Here is a 16,788-nt window from a genome sequence, read left to right on the forward strand (position 1 = left end):
GTCACTCGATCGAGTAAGTGACTTACTCGATCGAGTAAGTGAGTCTTACGGGTTATTTTAGCCGGGTTTTGTTAATAACGCGTGATTAGTATAAAAGGTTTTCGTCATTCTTTTTAATCACTTTTGCTTTCTAAAACCTTTCAAAAAAGAAAAAGAAGTTACGTAGTTCTCTTTCGTCGCGTTGTTAATCGTCGCGTTGTTAACAAATCCTAAGAGCTAGGATCGTCGGATTGTCTTGTTCTTTACGCCGTTGAGATCGTCGAGTCAAGGGTAAGCTTCTTGTATAATTTTTATAATGTTTCGTTGAGTTTGCTTAAAGCCCTAATTGGGTAGATTTGGGGGTTTTGGGTGTATTGTGTTGCTTAGGTGATAATTATATGAATATGTGTTAAAGGAGGAGGATTTGTAAAGGAACATTTCTGATTAGCTGCTGTGACGATCTTGTGGTTGTTATTCCAGGTAGAGTTTCCCTACTGGGTTATTGTTTACATTGTATTGTTGGTGGTTGATCATTGTTGTTGATTTATATCCTATCGGATTTGGTAATTGGTAATTATTGTGGTATAATGTGGTTGGTTGTATAATTGTCTGTGGTTTGCGAGGTGCGTCCCCGGCTGAGTGGAGTCACTTGCGGGAGTGGCTTCACGCCCTTGATTCGCCTTCTGTGGAACCCGCCACAGAGGGGATGTGTACATTTAGGAACTTGGGTTATCGCTCGGATGAGATGAGCGGGGCTTAGGTGGGAACGGCTGCGGTCCTCCACTGGCGGTGTGGAATACTTGTTGCGATGGGTATTCTGGCAGGACTACACACTTTAGTGTGTAGTCAGGTGTGTGGAGCTATGATGGAGATTGCTTGATTGGATTGGATTGTTGTATTGCTTTTGTTGTATTGTTTTTGTTGTATTGTTTTTGTGGACAGCGGGGGGCCCACGGGGGCGCTTGGGAGAGAAGAGAAAACAAGCGTTTGCATTTTGTATGGAGTCGCCACCAATTTTTATGGGAAATTGGAACCGTTCGAATACCTCGTGTCATGTCAAGACACAAAATAGAGACATGAACACTAAGCAATCGTTACCCTTAGCATTCCATGTCTAGAATGACTCTCGCGGATGCCAATGAACACGGGTGCTCACGGAGATCTGGAGTAAGGGGTGAGGGTACGTATTAGGAAGCTCTTTTGATCGAACACCTAATCCCGCCCGCCTCGATAGCGGCCTCTACTAATGATTAGGGACATCATTTATACTCGATATATCGTCGGTTATATGCATGCAATGCAACATCCAAGTTTTAATCCTAGCATGTGAGAATTAGACTAAGTCGGTTGACAATTAATTAGCATACAATTGGGTCGAAGTAGGAATTTAATGTTCAATTACATGTGAAAACATACAAATGATACAAGAAATATGATAAATACAATAAAAGAAAATTACAATAATGAAAATTACAATAATTACAATGGAATAGGCGATTTATGTCGAAAATACCTTTAAAACGGATAATTTAAGAAAAAGAATAAAAGAAGAATTAACGAACAGGAATTAGGCGATAATACGAATAATAGTTAATTATACGTAACCTAATTAAACTAGGTCAAGGCAAAACGGAGTTCGGGACGTAATTCAACCGAATAAAGCAGCGAGAGCTGCGTCCCTTGGAATAGCGCAGCGATTCTTTCGCGTCTGTTCTCGACCGAATTCTTTGTGAAGCCGGAATTGCGTGTTGTTAATACTCGGTAAATTTAATGATTGATTAAATTATTTACTCGGATGAAAGTGATTAATAGGTTGTTTACATGTGATTAATGGGTCATGAAAACAATAAAACACGGATGAGACGGATGCAAACGAATTAATAACATGGATGAATAATTAACAAATATAAATTAACTAAACAAATTAATTAGGTCGAATACAATGGATTAATGAATATATGATGGTGACGATGAATAAACAGATGGGAATATATCAAAGGTCGAATTCCAGAAACTCAATATCGATGAAATCGAATTTCTACAACCCGGATTGAATTTAATGACGAAAACCCACAAATATGAGATTACTTGGGATTTAAGTCGGGTTTTAATGACGAGTTAAACATGTGAATGAATGATAAATGATATACATGTGAGATTAGTATGTGATTATATCAAAGAATTAACAAGAACAAACGAAAACAAATAAACACGACGAATTACAGAGGACGAAGGAAGAAGAAAGGAAGCAGGAACTGCGGCAGCCTCACGAAGAGGCGCAGCAGGAACTGCGCTCCTTCGAAGAGGCGCAGCAGTTGCTGCGTCCTTTCTCGACGGTCATCTTCTGGAAATCCGTAAAAAGAGGTTTTGAACACGGTTTTAGAAATCGGTTTTAATGATATTTTCGACATAAATCTTACATTGATGATTACAAAAAGTAAATACAATAAATAAATAAGGATTATACACCCTCAGACTTACATGTTTGACGAAACGAGATGAACTAAGATATCGATTAGTGATGCTCGACGCGAATGTAAAGAAAGTGCCCTCGTAAGAGGAAAACGATTAAATTAATTAAGTTGATTGATGTGTAGTTGGTCAAATTGGTCGGTCATGCAAACGAGGCTGGTACTCAGAAAGATCTGAGCTTACGTGGTCGAAAGTTCAAGCACGTAGGTGCCAAAAAGTAAGAACAAAGTCTAGAATGCAAAGGGAGAAGAGAAGGGCGGACACTCGCGTGAGAAATATGAGGAGCGAAGGCTCCTATTTATACTAATCACGTGAAGGAATTAGGGTTTCGGAGACTCTTTGGAAGTGAATCTCGGAAAGATATGAAAAAGATACGAGAAACATGCAGAAAAGGGCCTGGGAAGAGGCGCAGCAGCCACTGCGTCTCTTGGAAGAGGCGCAGCACTTGCTGCGTCTGTTCCCAGGAGGTTTCCTCCTGCTGAAGAAAGATTTCCGCGTTTGAGTTATGGTAGGACGGAAATAATTCGATTTCCTTAATATCTTATATGAATATTACGGGATATTATTTGCTAAAAGATAAAGTTTGTGAAATATGGAATAGAAATATCTGGAACATTCCAGAACATTCTGACTCGGGATTTAACGGTTATCAGAAAATGGAGACGGTTTTAGGCCCGGACTCCGAATGTACTCTAATTACTGTCAAAACGACCGTATCGGGACGTAGATGACAACCATGAGGTAGACATTATTATTTGAGCAATCACTTGACGATAATCTTACGAACTGTCACAAATCGTTCCGCGTATTAAACATGCGGCCCAATCATCACCGGGTGGTTTGCGAGAGGTGCAGAAATGAGGTATCTACAGAGCCCCCACTTTGACTGAGGCTTGGACAAGGCGAAAGTCAAAGTATAGCCATCAGGTCAATCGAAGATTACAACCTGACGACTATGGCGACGCGAGGCGGCTCAAGGGGTCTGAACCAAGGACCTGTCGTCGGGAACATTTTAGAGTCTGTCGACTTCCGGGGAGGGTCGTTAAAAGTCCATTAGACTACGTAAGGAAGCTCGCCAGCCATAAGAAGAGACCATACCTGAGATTTCTTTCTCGAGATGCTTCCGGAGTTGCGTAGGAGCTAAGGTTGAGCATGGGAGCTAAGGGTAAGACTTAAAGGATATATAAGGATTGTGCTAGGGTATGGGGCCCTAAAGGAAAGCATTGACGGGAAAGAGGCCTAAAGTAAGTTCAACTTAAGGGATAAACCGAAGGTTGGGTATAGGAACTCTATTGGTTTGGGGAACTTGAAGGCTTATGAGCTTAAAAGGATTGGGATCCTATAGTTAAAAAAATTCCTAATTTCGGGTTTATGAACCTAAGAAAGAAGGCTTTGGGTTTGGGAACTTCTGGAGAACGACACCCTCGTCGAACTCCGCGGGGAAACAAGAAATATTGAGAGTAGCAGGACACGGCTGGGAACTGCTGGAGGGAAAACTGTTTGGATAATCTTCGGGACAATATTGCAAGTAGCAGGATGCTGGAGGGAAAATCTGCTTAGGTAGATGCTAATCCTCACGTCTTGAGAGAGACAGTACGTCCGCTTACTCTCGCTGGAGACATCATGGGGAATTATTCTTCTTGTCGTGAGAGGGAAAGTATATCCGCTTACTCTCGCTTGAGACATAATGAATGTGCGTTGATACGTGCATTTTATATAGCCTTATTAGCCTATTTTATGCACGTATTTCTATGCTTTTATCGTGGTTTTATGCTACGAAATGCCCCGAATATGCTACTTTGGTTTGTTTTGTCTTATTTACAGGAATGAACCCAAAAGTAGTGAAATCAAGCCTTTTACCGTCCTTTTAGCATGCATTTGGAGGAAGAGTGAATTTGGAGCGGGAATGTAGCTATCTTGAGATGCGCAAAGAAGAAAGATAGCTAGGCGAGCAAAGGAAGAACTTCAAATTACTAGTGCCTACTTTGGAGAGCCATATCTCGGGTTCTACAACAGATATTCAGGTGAATCTAATTTGAGATGAAAGTTTGTCCTTTTAGCTTTCCAATGCCACCGGAATCACCCTGTTTGACCAAGTAACGAAGAAATGGCAGCCGTTTGAAGTTCCGTGCGCGAAGCAGGAATTACGCGCTGAGAAGTGCTCGATCGAGAACTATTTCTATTCGATCGAGAGCCCATTTGCTCGATCGAGAGCTACTTCTTCTCGATTGAGTGATTAAAGGGAAAGAAGTCTTCGATCGAGAGGAATTGTTCTCGATCGAGAGGAATGCTAAGGAATATCATTCGATCGAGCAACAATCTTTGACGGGCTTGGGTTTTTAGCTTTATTTTCCGCAATTAGGTTAATAAATCCTATTTTCTTATAAATAGGAAAGGGGGGACGACATTTGTATTCTCTTTTTTCTCTTCTCCCTTTCTCTCTTGTCATTTCACATACATTGTTACTGTTACTTTGTTCTCAATTTCCGGATCTTTTAATTTCAGTAATTCTTTCTTCCCTTTTCTCTCTTTAATTTAATGTTTATTATTTCTTCTTCTTTATTTCTTGTTCTTACTTATTCCATGTCTGGCTAAATTCCGTAGTATGTTAGGATTAGGGAAGCCGTGGTAGCGATGTTTTAATTGACTTATATAGATTAGTCTTGCGATAGGAATTGTATTAGGCAATTTAATTGTTATCCGATCGAATGAATGCATGCAGGAGACCATAAATTTAGTTAACCCCGACCTAGATCGAAAGATTGGAAGGGAAGGCTTGCTTAATTACAATAGGGTATTGCAGTGAGGGCGAAAGTTAAGCTGTTTACGCTCTAGGGCGGTTTAAGGACCGAAAGGTGACGACCATAGCTCTTCTTATCAATAGTCTAATCGCCTTAGTATTCTCGATAAGTATAAGATCCGATAGCGCCACGGTAGACCGACTCTAGCATACTTCCTTTCTCTTATTTTTAATTTCCTTTATTCCCTTCTCTTGCCTCTAGTTTTAGTAGTTTAGTTAGTTCACAATCAATTCAACCCCCATTTTCGTGACACCGATGACCGAATTAAACAGATAGATAGCAACTTAGCCTCCCGTGGAGATCGACCCTACTTACTTACCGACTTCGTTAGTAGTAACTTAGGTATTTATTTTTGGTACAAAACGACAGTATCAAATTTTGGCGCCGTTGCCGGGGAGGCGACGCTTTTTATCTGTTTTATTTTGTTTGTCTTTTCGCCTCAAGGGAAGACTAAGTACCTTGAGGCCGTTCTTATCTTTTTCTTTAGTGCTGTTTTGATAGGCCTACAGGTTTATTAGACAGGCTACTGAGGGAGATTATCGAAGGGAAGGCTTGAGTACCTTCGATCCCTCTTGCCAAGATGACATCTGTCTCCCGACTAATTGCTTAGTTTGAAGCCCAAGCTGAGAAACCTGCTAGTTGGGAAGGGAAGAAATCTTGGGGATGTGGTGCTGCTGAGCACAATGTAGCTGTAGTTGTGCCGCCACATCCACCCTATCAATGGCCACCGCAACAAGATCCTCCCGATATACAAGAAGAAGAATTTGCGGAGCTGAAATCTTTATTGGAGACAATTGCATCTCAATTGCAAGCTCAGCAAGATTATGATAGACAATTCTCCTCGCGAGTTGATAAGCTCGGGTCTGTAGTTGCTCAGATAGCAGCTGAGATGGAGATAGAAGAGATCGCGGAGTGGACATATTCAATGGTGACGCTTGTATCACAAATGCAAGAGCGCAATAAAAATATGGACGCTCGATTCCTTAAGCTCAAAACTGACATTGCTCAGTTAGCAGCTGAGATGCAAGAAGAAGAGGTATACCTTGCTGAGAGCGGTTTTTCCCCTGAGGAAACCGTGTTGCCCGATGCTGAAGATGACCTCTATGACTCCGACGATGAGTTTCTATCATATTTCACTAGCTTACGCGAAGATTTCAGCCCTGTACAGGAGGAATCACTCGATCGAGTGACTTATACTGGTCGATCGAGTGATTTTCCAGGAGAAGGTGCTCGATCGAGTGATATCTCCACTCGATCGAGTGAAATGCGGGAGGAAAGTGGTCGATCGAGTGATTATTCTGCTCGATCGACTGAATTGGCCATGGGGAGCTTTGATTCGTCACTTGGGTTCACTTTGGATGACGATTTTGACGATGATGATGGTTACGGTGAATCCCCCTTATTCACAAAAAGTCGGATACACTTGAAGTCTGCGATTTACGGGATGGATTCCACCGAGGAGGTTGATGAAGAAGCTGAGACGGTAATTGCTCCTAGCACGGATGAGGTAATGCATTCCTTTGTCAAGTAATTCCATCGTTGAGAGCAACCAACCCGAGGTAGTGCGATAATTTCATTATTGTTTGTTTTAACAAAGATATTGCCTCGTTTAATTTGTGCTCCTTCTTTTAATGCTACACCCTCTCATATGTGGACGCATAATTTAACGAATTTTCACCGTCCTCGTCATTTCAAAACCGTTAATCAATCAGACCCTAATATATTGTGATTTGCTCCCGCGCTCCTTCATTATGTGGATAAATTTAGGAGCTCACATAGGAAATTTGTTAGACTCAAACGGTTGTTTAATTTCATTTCCTATTTCTTGATTCCACTTTGGTGCTACTTATGCTGTTGTGTAGCACATGCGCAGCTATTTGACAGGTTGCTGCGCGCTTTGAGCTGTTTTGATTGTGATTAATTAGAGAGCTCGAAGAAAAGAAGGTCGAGTTTGGGACTGATCGGGAAGCTAGCGCTACCCGGGGAGGCAACCCGACGATTTTATTTTGCTTTTTATTTAATTTCAGTTGTAATAAATGGTTTTTATACCATAAACTTAATCAGTATGCTTGCTTGTTAGTTTTACGGGCTGTTTTATTTGCGTCTTTGCAGAAAATCCTTAAGCTGCAGCAAGACGAGTCACTCGATCGAGGAACTTTTTACTCGATCGAGTAAAAAAAAAAAAATAAAAAAAAAAATAAAATAAAATAAAATAAAATTTTACTCGATCGACCGCTAATTTACTCGATCGACCACTATTCCTCTCGATCGAGCTGTTTTGGACGTCCATTGCTTGGATAGCTTCTTGTGACGATGTTTCGGAGCCTTTAGCAACCTCCCATGTTCATGGTCGGTTTGGGGAGGTCCCTGTATTCGCGCATCTTGTGAGTTTTCCGCATTTACTCTCTTTCCCCTTCAGTTTGCATTTCCTTTCCATGTTGTGGTACAATGGGGGCATTGTACGGTTTGGTTTGGGGAGGTTATGCATCCATATCTGTGTCTGCATTTTGTTTTCATTGCATTTCAGTTATCACGTTTAATTTAAGTTTGCATTGTTGTTTATTTTTGTTAAAAATTCAAAAATTCCAAAAAAAGCATCCATATCTGTGTCTGCATTTTGTTTTCATTGCATTTCAGTTATCACGTTTAATTTAAGTTTGCATTGTTGTTTATTTTTGTTAAAAATTCAAAAATTCCAAAAAAAATTGAAAAATTTATAAAATTCAAAAAAATTTCACGTTTATTTTTGCATATAGGTTGAGTCGGAACGGTAGATTTCAATGATGAAATTGCACTGCAACTGTCTTTTTGCTTAAGCCTTGCATTAAACTGTTATCTTTTAGCTTTGTCTTTTGCATAATCTACGAGTTAATGTTTAATTTAGCTGAACATATAGACTTGACCTGAGATTTTGGCAACCTACTTATAATTTCTAAGATTTAGAGCCTTATAAACTGGTGTAATTTATGACCAGTTTCATGTAGGATTGTGAGTAGTTACTCCTTGCATAACATGTATCATCAATTTGCATGTATATGAAATTCAATTGCTTTTTGCCTGCATACATTCGGGTTAGTGGTTGGTGTCACCTGCAGGGAGGTGCTTACATTTTCCCTTTCTTTCATTTTTACCCATAAACTCCACATTAGCCAAATTTGCCTGTTGACCCTTAACTACATCCCAAATTTAGCCTGCCTTGTCAAGCTAGTTTAGATTGTTCTGCGGTATACTGTTTATTGTATCAAATCTTGGCTCATATCATATTGATTTGGAGTTGGTAATTTAGGAAAAAAAGGAGGTTGATGAGAAAAAAGACGTGAAAAAGAGAAAAAAAAAAGGAATTGAAAAATGAAAAAAAAGAAAAAAATCAGAAAAGAAGAAACCGAAAAAAAAATAGAGAAAGAAAAGAAAATTTGAAAAAAAAAGAAATGTTGTTTGGTTGACGGTTTCGCTCCTATGCTTTATCTATATCTTTTGAGGAGTATTTCTAGTTTGGTTTGGTGAGTTTTGTGCCAAATGAAGGGCATGTGCTTAATTCATAATTGAGTAAGAATGGATATTGTCATATGGTTTGTTTAGGTACTAGCTTGATCACCTATACCTCCACATTCCCATAACATGTTTTGCCTTTTCTTACCCATTGCCTCACTTTACCATATTTTTGTAAGCCCTCGGCTGTGACAGGACCTTGTTTGGTTGGAATGTATGTTTGGTAGCTAGAATTGTCTATCATATTAGCTGCATGCATGTTTATGTGGGTCGTAGTCTAGGTGAGCGACTATTTTTCCTTCTCTCTTACATATATATGTTCACCCTTTGCTTCATGAGAGAAGAGTGACCCGTGAGAGTCCATTGTTTAAGGTCTTGCAAGGTCGACGATTCAGCTTTATTATAAACATCTTACAACTCGTTTGCGTTTGACTGCTTTGCTATAAGTGTTAGTTTGTTTGCATTAAATTGGCCTAAGTGGGCATTTGTAGCTAGCTCTGAGTTATCTTTCCCGTTCCTTTAGTTGCATTTTAGTTTACTCGGGGACGAGTAAAGGTTTGGTTTGGGGAGATTTGATACGTGCATTTTATATAGCCTTATTAGCCTATTTTATGCACGTATTTCTATGCTTTTATCGTGGTTTTATGCTACGAAATGCCCCGAATATGCTACTTTGGTTTGTTTTGTCTTATTTACAGGAATGAACCCAAAAGTAGTGAAATCAAGCCTTTTACCGTCCTTTTAGCATGCATTTGGAGGAAGAGTGAATTTGGAGCGGGAATGTAGCTATCTTGAGATGCGCAAAGAAGAAAGATAGCTAGGCGAGCAAAGGAAGAACTTCAAATTGCTAGTGCCTACTTTGGAGAGCCATATCTCGGGTTCTACAACAGATATTCAGGTGATTCCAATTGGAGATGAAAGTTTGTCCTTTTAGATTTCCAATGCCACCGGAATCACCCTGTTTGACCAAGTAACGAAGAAATGGCAGCCGTTTGAAATTCAGTGCGCGAAGCAGGAATTACGCGCTGAGAAGTGCTCGATCGAGAACTATTTCTATTCGATCGAGAGCCCATTTGCTCGATCGAGAGCTACTTCTTCTCGATCGAGTGATTAAAGGGAAAGAAGTCTTCGATCGAGAGGAATTGTTCTCGATCGAGAGGAATGCTAAGGAATATCACTCGATCGAGCAACAATCTTTGACGGGCTTGGGTTTTTAGCTTTATTTTCCGCAATTAGGTTAATAAATCCTATTTTCTTATAAATAGGAAAGGGGGGACGACATTTGTATTCTCTTTTTTCTCTTCTCCCTTTCTCTCTTGTCATTTCACATACATTGTTACTGTTACTTTGTTCTCAATTTCCGGATCTTTTAATTTCAGTAATTCTTTCTTCCCTTTTCTCTCTTTAATTTAATGTTTATTATTTCTTCTTCTTTATTTCTTGTTCTTACTTATTCCATGTCTGGCTAAATTCCGTAGTATGTTAGGATTAGGGAAGCCGTGGTAGCGATGTTTTAATTGACTTATATAGATTAGTCTTGCGATAGGAATTGTATTAGGCAATTTAATTGTTATCCGGTCGAATGAATGCATGCAGGAGACCATAAATTTAGTTAACCCCGACCTAGATCGAAAGATTGGAAGGGAAGGCTTGCTTAATTACAATAGGGTATTGCAGTGAGGGCGAAAGTTAAGCTGTTTACGCTCTAGGGCGGTTTAAGGACCGAAAGGTGACGACCATAGCTCTTCTTATCAATAGTCTAATCGCCTTAGTATTCTCGATAAGTATAAGATCTGATAGCTGCCACGGTAGACCGACTCCTAGCATACTTCCTTTCTCTTATTTTTAATTTCCTTTATTCCCTTCTCTTGCCTCTAGTTTCAGTAGTTTAGTTAGTTCACAATCAATTCAACCCCCATTTCTGTGACACCCTGACAGACCGAATTAAACAGATAGATAGCAACTTAGCCTCCATGTGGAGATCGACCCTACTTACCGCTGACTTCTGTTAGTAGTAACTTAGGTATTTATTTTTGGTACAAAACGACAGTATCATGCGTCGAATTCTTGTGAATAGGTAAATGCTCGTTGCGACAAGCAAAAAAAAAACGGGTCTTGGAAGGAATAATCAGTCTGCTGCTGGCTTGGAAATGCGAGCCGGAACGAAAGAAAATCGTCGAACGGACCAAAAGAGTAAAATAGCATCGGGGAAGAGGCGCACCAAAGATGGGCCCACAAATAACGAACTTATAACGAATTTTTGAAAATCCGTATGGAGGGAACAAAAGGAAGAGGCGCAGCAAGAGCTGCGTCTCTTGGAAGAGGCGCAGCGCCTGCTGCGTCTATTCCCCAATTTGGCTTTCCTGCGTAAAAACGCGAAAATCAGAGGCATTGTGTTCATTCGCATTCGAAACACAAATCACTCATTTCTCTCTCAAATCTTCACCATTTCCGCCAAGGTTTGATTCAAAAGCTTGCTTTAAACATGACTAATCGAGGTATGTATCTCAATCTTGCATTAATCATCTACATTTGTTGAATTTTGAGCCACGAAATCTAGGGTTTTCGACCCTTTTGATTGAAAATTTGGGGCTTTTCCCCCAAATGGATTTACCTTGTCAAATTGATGTTAGAAATGGATAGTAGGTAATGTTAGGAACATAACCATGTGTTTGTTTCGAATTTTCATCAAGTTTTGAGCCTTTGAGTGAAATTTTGAGACGGTTTTACAGCTAAACCGTAAATTGCTTCGAAAATAGCCTTAGGATTGCCCATTTGCGATGAAATTTGATACTTGGGATCCCTGGGTGAAGGGTAAACTTTCTACCATCTCGGAATTTTGGTTTGTGACAGCTTTTTCAGGACACCTTTCTAGGGCATAATCGTCGTTACAACGAAATGCTGCCGAATTTTCGACTCGAATCCGGAACTAGGCTTTGAATTGGACTTGACTTGACCCGATTTATCACATGAGTGATCGGGTTGATGGGAATATGGCCAAGGATGGCAAGGGAAGAGCGATTTCGGGGCCTTGAAGGCTTGAAAACTCCTTAACAAAGGCTTGTCGTCATGTGACGCGGCCTGAATTTGCTTTAACGTTGCAGGTGATGAGGCTTCTACTTCCGGGAGAGCTCCCATGGAGATAGACGCCGCTACTATTGAGGAGGCTTTAGAGCAGGCCTTCACCGCTACGGTGATGGCTGCTGAGTTTCACGAGGAGGAGGCCGTCGAGGAGGAGGAGATCCCGAGACGGCCAACGTCGGCGAGGAGGTCGTCACCGAGGGGAGCTCTGCGTCGGCCGAGACACGGGAGAGCAGCACCTGGTGTGGGGCAGAGGGTCACCTGTCCTACAGGACGGTGAAGAGTTTGGTAAATAGGAATTCACTACTCACTACTCATCCCCTATTCATCCTTTTGTCCAAATTTCTTTCAAATTTCTTTCAAAACTAAAGATAGCTTTGTTTCAAATCATAATAGGAGGCCGGGAACATCAGGTCGTTCTCGGGTTACACGACAGCGATGGAGCACTACGAGCGGCTGTCGGCGGAGGAGAGGGCCATGATCGAGCGTGGAGCGTTCGGTCCTTTGGTTCAGGTCTGGAGGGATATCGTGAAGAGGAAGTTGCGGGCTAACCTTAGCCTGGTCCGCGCTTTCTTGGACCGATTCTGGGACACGACTTCCACGTTTCACCTGCCTTTCGGTGAGGTGGGAGTCACTTTGGAGGATTACGGCATGATTTCAGTCGGTGCCGTGCGGACCGAGGAGGTGGTGTGGCCGGAGACGCCATGAGGGTGGACTCGGCCGAGGCGAGGAGATTGATCGGTTGGAACTTGTCGCCGAAGGTGTTGCGATCTTGCGGGTTTGGTACCCGATTCTTACGTTCGAGACTACTTTGCGGGGAAGACCCGTGCACCGGGTGACGATTGACGGGAGGGAGACGGCTCCTCCTCCCTGTACAGCTGAGCAGAGGGCTCGTCTGTGGCTTTGGTGGTTCTTGTCTTCGATCTACCTTGGAGACAAGGGCGAGAGGCTGTCGACGAAGCTTCTTCCCTTTCTTTCTGACCTGAGTTCCCTAGGGCATTGGGACCGGGTCCTTCTTTGGTTTTGCGGTCCTCATCCGCTTCGAGGGCCATGGTTCGTCCGGAGTTGATGGAGAAGGGGACTTCTCCGGTCTTTGTCGGACTGGACTCTTGTTGGAGGTATGAACCTTCCTTTAGACCAAAATAAATTCCTTTCTTTATCAAATCATGAAAGATCGTCATTGATTATTTTGCTTTACAGGCGTGGGTGTACTCCTACTTCCCGAGTCTCGCGCCCAAGAGGACGGAGCCGCTGGAGAGGGCCTATCCTGTGGTGAGGGATTGGGTGATGTGCCGGACGAAGAGCAAGCGTTCTTCTCACAACGTCTATCGGCGGGACGTGAACGCTCTTCAGCTGAGCAGCGTGAGTATCCCATTTGTATTCATTTGTACTTCTTACACTCTGCCTTTAATTGATCATAGGAATGATCTTTGCCTTATCTTGTCATAGTGGGTGCCCAGACCTTGGGCGGAGTACGCTGGAGCGCCTTCTTTCGTGGCTGAGGTCCTTCGACCTAGGAGCCCGAGTCAACTGCTGTTGAGGACGTCGATGGGTCCTGTGTGGTACTTGGGCGAGCGTTTGGCTCGTCAGTGCTCTCGGGACGCGTTGACGGTTCCCGTCGATCCTCCCAGGACGATGTTTAGGGAGCCTTCTGAGGCTGAGAGGGAGGCGGACTTGGCTGGTGCCAGTGATGACGACCTTCTTCTTCCTGGCGAGGACTACTCGGCGTTCCTCTACGGGAGGTTGGCATACTGGCCAGTAGTGGTGAGCATTTTTACTTTTTCTTGATTTGATTTTGAGAATTACGACGAAAGATCATCAATTAATGAGAGCTATTTGTCTTTGCAGGAGGTCGAGGCGGCGGGCATCGAGCCCCCAGTGTACCCCGAGACCCTCGAGTACACTGACGCGGGGGAGGACGACGATCTCCGAGCTGCGTGACTTTGACGTAGCTGTGACGGATGCTGGCCTAGATGACTGGCAGCATCTGATTCGGAGGGTGAGCCTCTAGCTTGTATAACTTTCGTGTAGGGACACATTTGATTGAGCTTGTTCAATTTGCTGAGAATTTCTTTTGAAAATGCAGGTCGCGCCGTCCCGGTTCGTGGCACTATGGAGGGTGGCCAACCGGCTGCGAGCTACTGCCGTCGAGGCACTCATCGGTGGTCGAGGTCGTCAGGTATGAACCTTACACCTATTTCTCTTTTTGATTTTTCTATTTTCAATTTTGCTTGAACTGATTGACATGAGCCAATTTATTCATTGTTTACATGTGGTGACCATGGCCGGAGCGAGAGTTGACCTGATCTCGGGGGGAGACAGCTCGCTTGTTGAGGGAGCTCGAGGTTCGGGACGCCGAGATCGCCGTTCTGGTGGCGAGAGTTGCCGAGTTGGAGGGCGCCCAGCAGTAGTTTTGTATAGTTTTGTAGACTTGTACATTTAGACATTTGATTTTGAACATTTTGGACTTTGTTTGGGGCGCAAGCCCCCAGTTTGCTTGTACATTTGCTTTGTTTGGCGTATATACGACGGCCTGAGTGCCTTTGCTGCTGGGTTGTGTTGCTTGTATCCGCAGTTAGTTCGAAACAGTTTGGTAGATAACGGTTTGCGCCGTCATGCTGCCGAAATTTACATAGAAATCACGAAAAACATACATTTTTATATACATATGGCCTTAATTAGCGCAAAAGGAGACTCAAGAGCAAAAATTTTGCCGGAAATGACCGGACGGTAGGGAGGGTTACCCCCTAAAAAAAAAATAATAATAAATCTATAAGTTTAGAAATGAAATTAAAGAATAGAAATCAATATATACAAACTGAAATGAAAATTATTTCCTAAAATGAAAATGAAATTTATTTCCTAAAATGAAAAAAAAAATACAAGTGTGAAATAATGGCAGAAATGTCGATGTCGCCTTGAAATGTGTGCCCGCGAATTTAGGAAATCTGAAACATGGTAATCTTCCCGTATTTTACCAAAATAAAACCCCGTAGGAATAGGAAATCATTCGTTATAGAATTAGGAAAGATCCAACGCGGAAATCACAGAAGTGAGACTGGGGAAGAGGCGCAGCATGAGCTGCGTCCCTTTGAAGAGGCGCAGCAGGTGATGCGCCTGTTCCCAAGCTGGTCTGTTCTGGCGGATTTTTGGAAACAGCAATTAGTGTAAATAGAAGCGTCGACGGAGCTTTAATTCACATAAATCTTCCGCCTCTTCTTCGTCGATTCACATAAAACTCTCAAAATAAATCTTCAAAAGAAAATTGTCATCATGAATACTTTGGAGATCCGCATGAAGGAATGGACCAACGAATTTTCGAATATGGAGAAGCATGACATAGGTGCTTATAACCTTGGGTCTTTGTTGAGTTTGAAACTCATTAAGGTTGTAAAACCGTTCTTGGATGCTTGCCTTGACTATTGGGACCCGAATTATCATGTTTTCGCGTTCCCAGGAGGTGATATTTGCCCATTTCCTGAAGAAATTGCTGCTATTGGTGGGTGGGACCCCGAACATTTACCTGCCATTCCTTCCACTTCACAAGGGTATAAGAGCAAATTTAGAGACTTGTTTGGACTGACCAGACTTGAGGTGGATCGTCTAGTTATCCCGAAAGGCGTGAGAATGTTGGATTTTGTGGACCGATTCATCAACAGGGCTGACCCTACTGTTTCTCATGTTGCTAGGAGGAGGGCATTTGGCTTTTGCTTGTTACATGTGTATGTCTTCCAAGGACACGTTGATGAAGACTTGAGAGGTGATCCCCGTCTTTTGGGCCTTGTTGAGCAGATGGAGCTGAGCAGGAGTCCAGCTTACTTATGCTTAGGAGAGATTATTTTGGGTTTGGATAATAGGAAATCCAACCGCGATCTGCCGTTCTTGGGGAGTCCCGTCATTTTGCAGGTAAAAGACACACTTTTTTATTTATTTATTTATTTTTTTTTTCGTTTTCGTTTTTTTTTTTTTTTTTTTTTTTTTTTTTTTGATGTCTAATACCTGCTTTTGGTAGGTTTGGCTTATGGAACGGCTCCGATTGATCGAGCCCCCAGTTCATGCTCTTTCCTATCATTCTCGTTCGATTGCGATGAGGACGCGGTTGTACATGGTGGACTTTACCCGGGTCTGCGATTATTGGAAGAACAAGCTGAAGAATGATGATGGCCCGTTGATCAGGTGGGTTGTACCGTGGTGGCACCTTAAGTCTGTCACTGGAGTGTCTTCTTTGGATCCTACTAGGTCCGTGCGCATTCCTGGATTGGAGTTTATGGTGTGCATCTTCCCGGAAAGACTGATGAGACAAGTTGGCTGAAGCGGCAGACGATCCCTAGGCTTGACACCGTCCCGCAGACTGCTATGGCGCTTACTACCGAGAGCCGAAGGGAGTGGGCTATTAAATGGGCCCAAAGAAACATGTGGTTCTTGAACTTCTCCGCCAATGCTTTGTGGGTGTCGGATTCTTATATGAGGTGGAGAAAGGCTACTACTCCGGAAGAGCGCGAGAGACTGAGGAAACGCGAGCCTGTTGATTACAAGGTGCGTGAGGGAGAGAAAGAGAAGGAGAAGCATCTGACAGAGGGAGAAGAAGAAGCCGGGCTTCAAGTTGTTCATCCTTCAAAGAAATCAAAGACTACTCCTGTCGCAGAAATGGTGGTTGGCAAGAATGGAAGAGTCAGGCCTCGAGAAAGACCGTTGGTGATTAGGTCTGAAGTGGTGCAAGAGCGCCCAACTCGAGGTCGTGACAAGAAATATGACAAGAATGACAAGGGCAAAGGGAAGATGGAGGAATAGCCCGAGTCTTTATTTATTATTTGATTATTATTATTATTATTGTTGTAATAAAAAGGAGTGGTTTTTAGAATCCTAGCCTATTCTATTTTATTATGTAGCGTATTATTATTATCAGAAAATGAATGAAATAAAAAGGTTAAATGGTTATGAAACCGTTGGGATTTTCTATTTATTA

Source organism: Silene latifolia, chromosome 5 (assembly GCF_048544455.1).
Source record: "Silene latifolia isolate original U9 population chromosome 5, ASM4854445v1, whole genome shotgun sequence".
NCBI lineage: Eukaryota > Viridiplantae > Streptophyta > Magnoliopsida > Caryophyllales > Caryophyllaceae > Silene > Silene latifolia.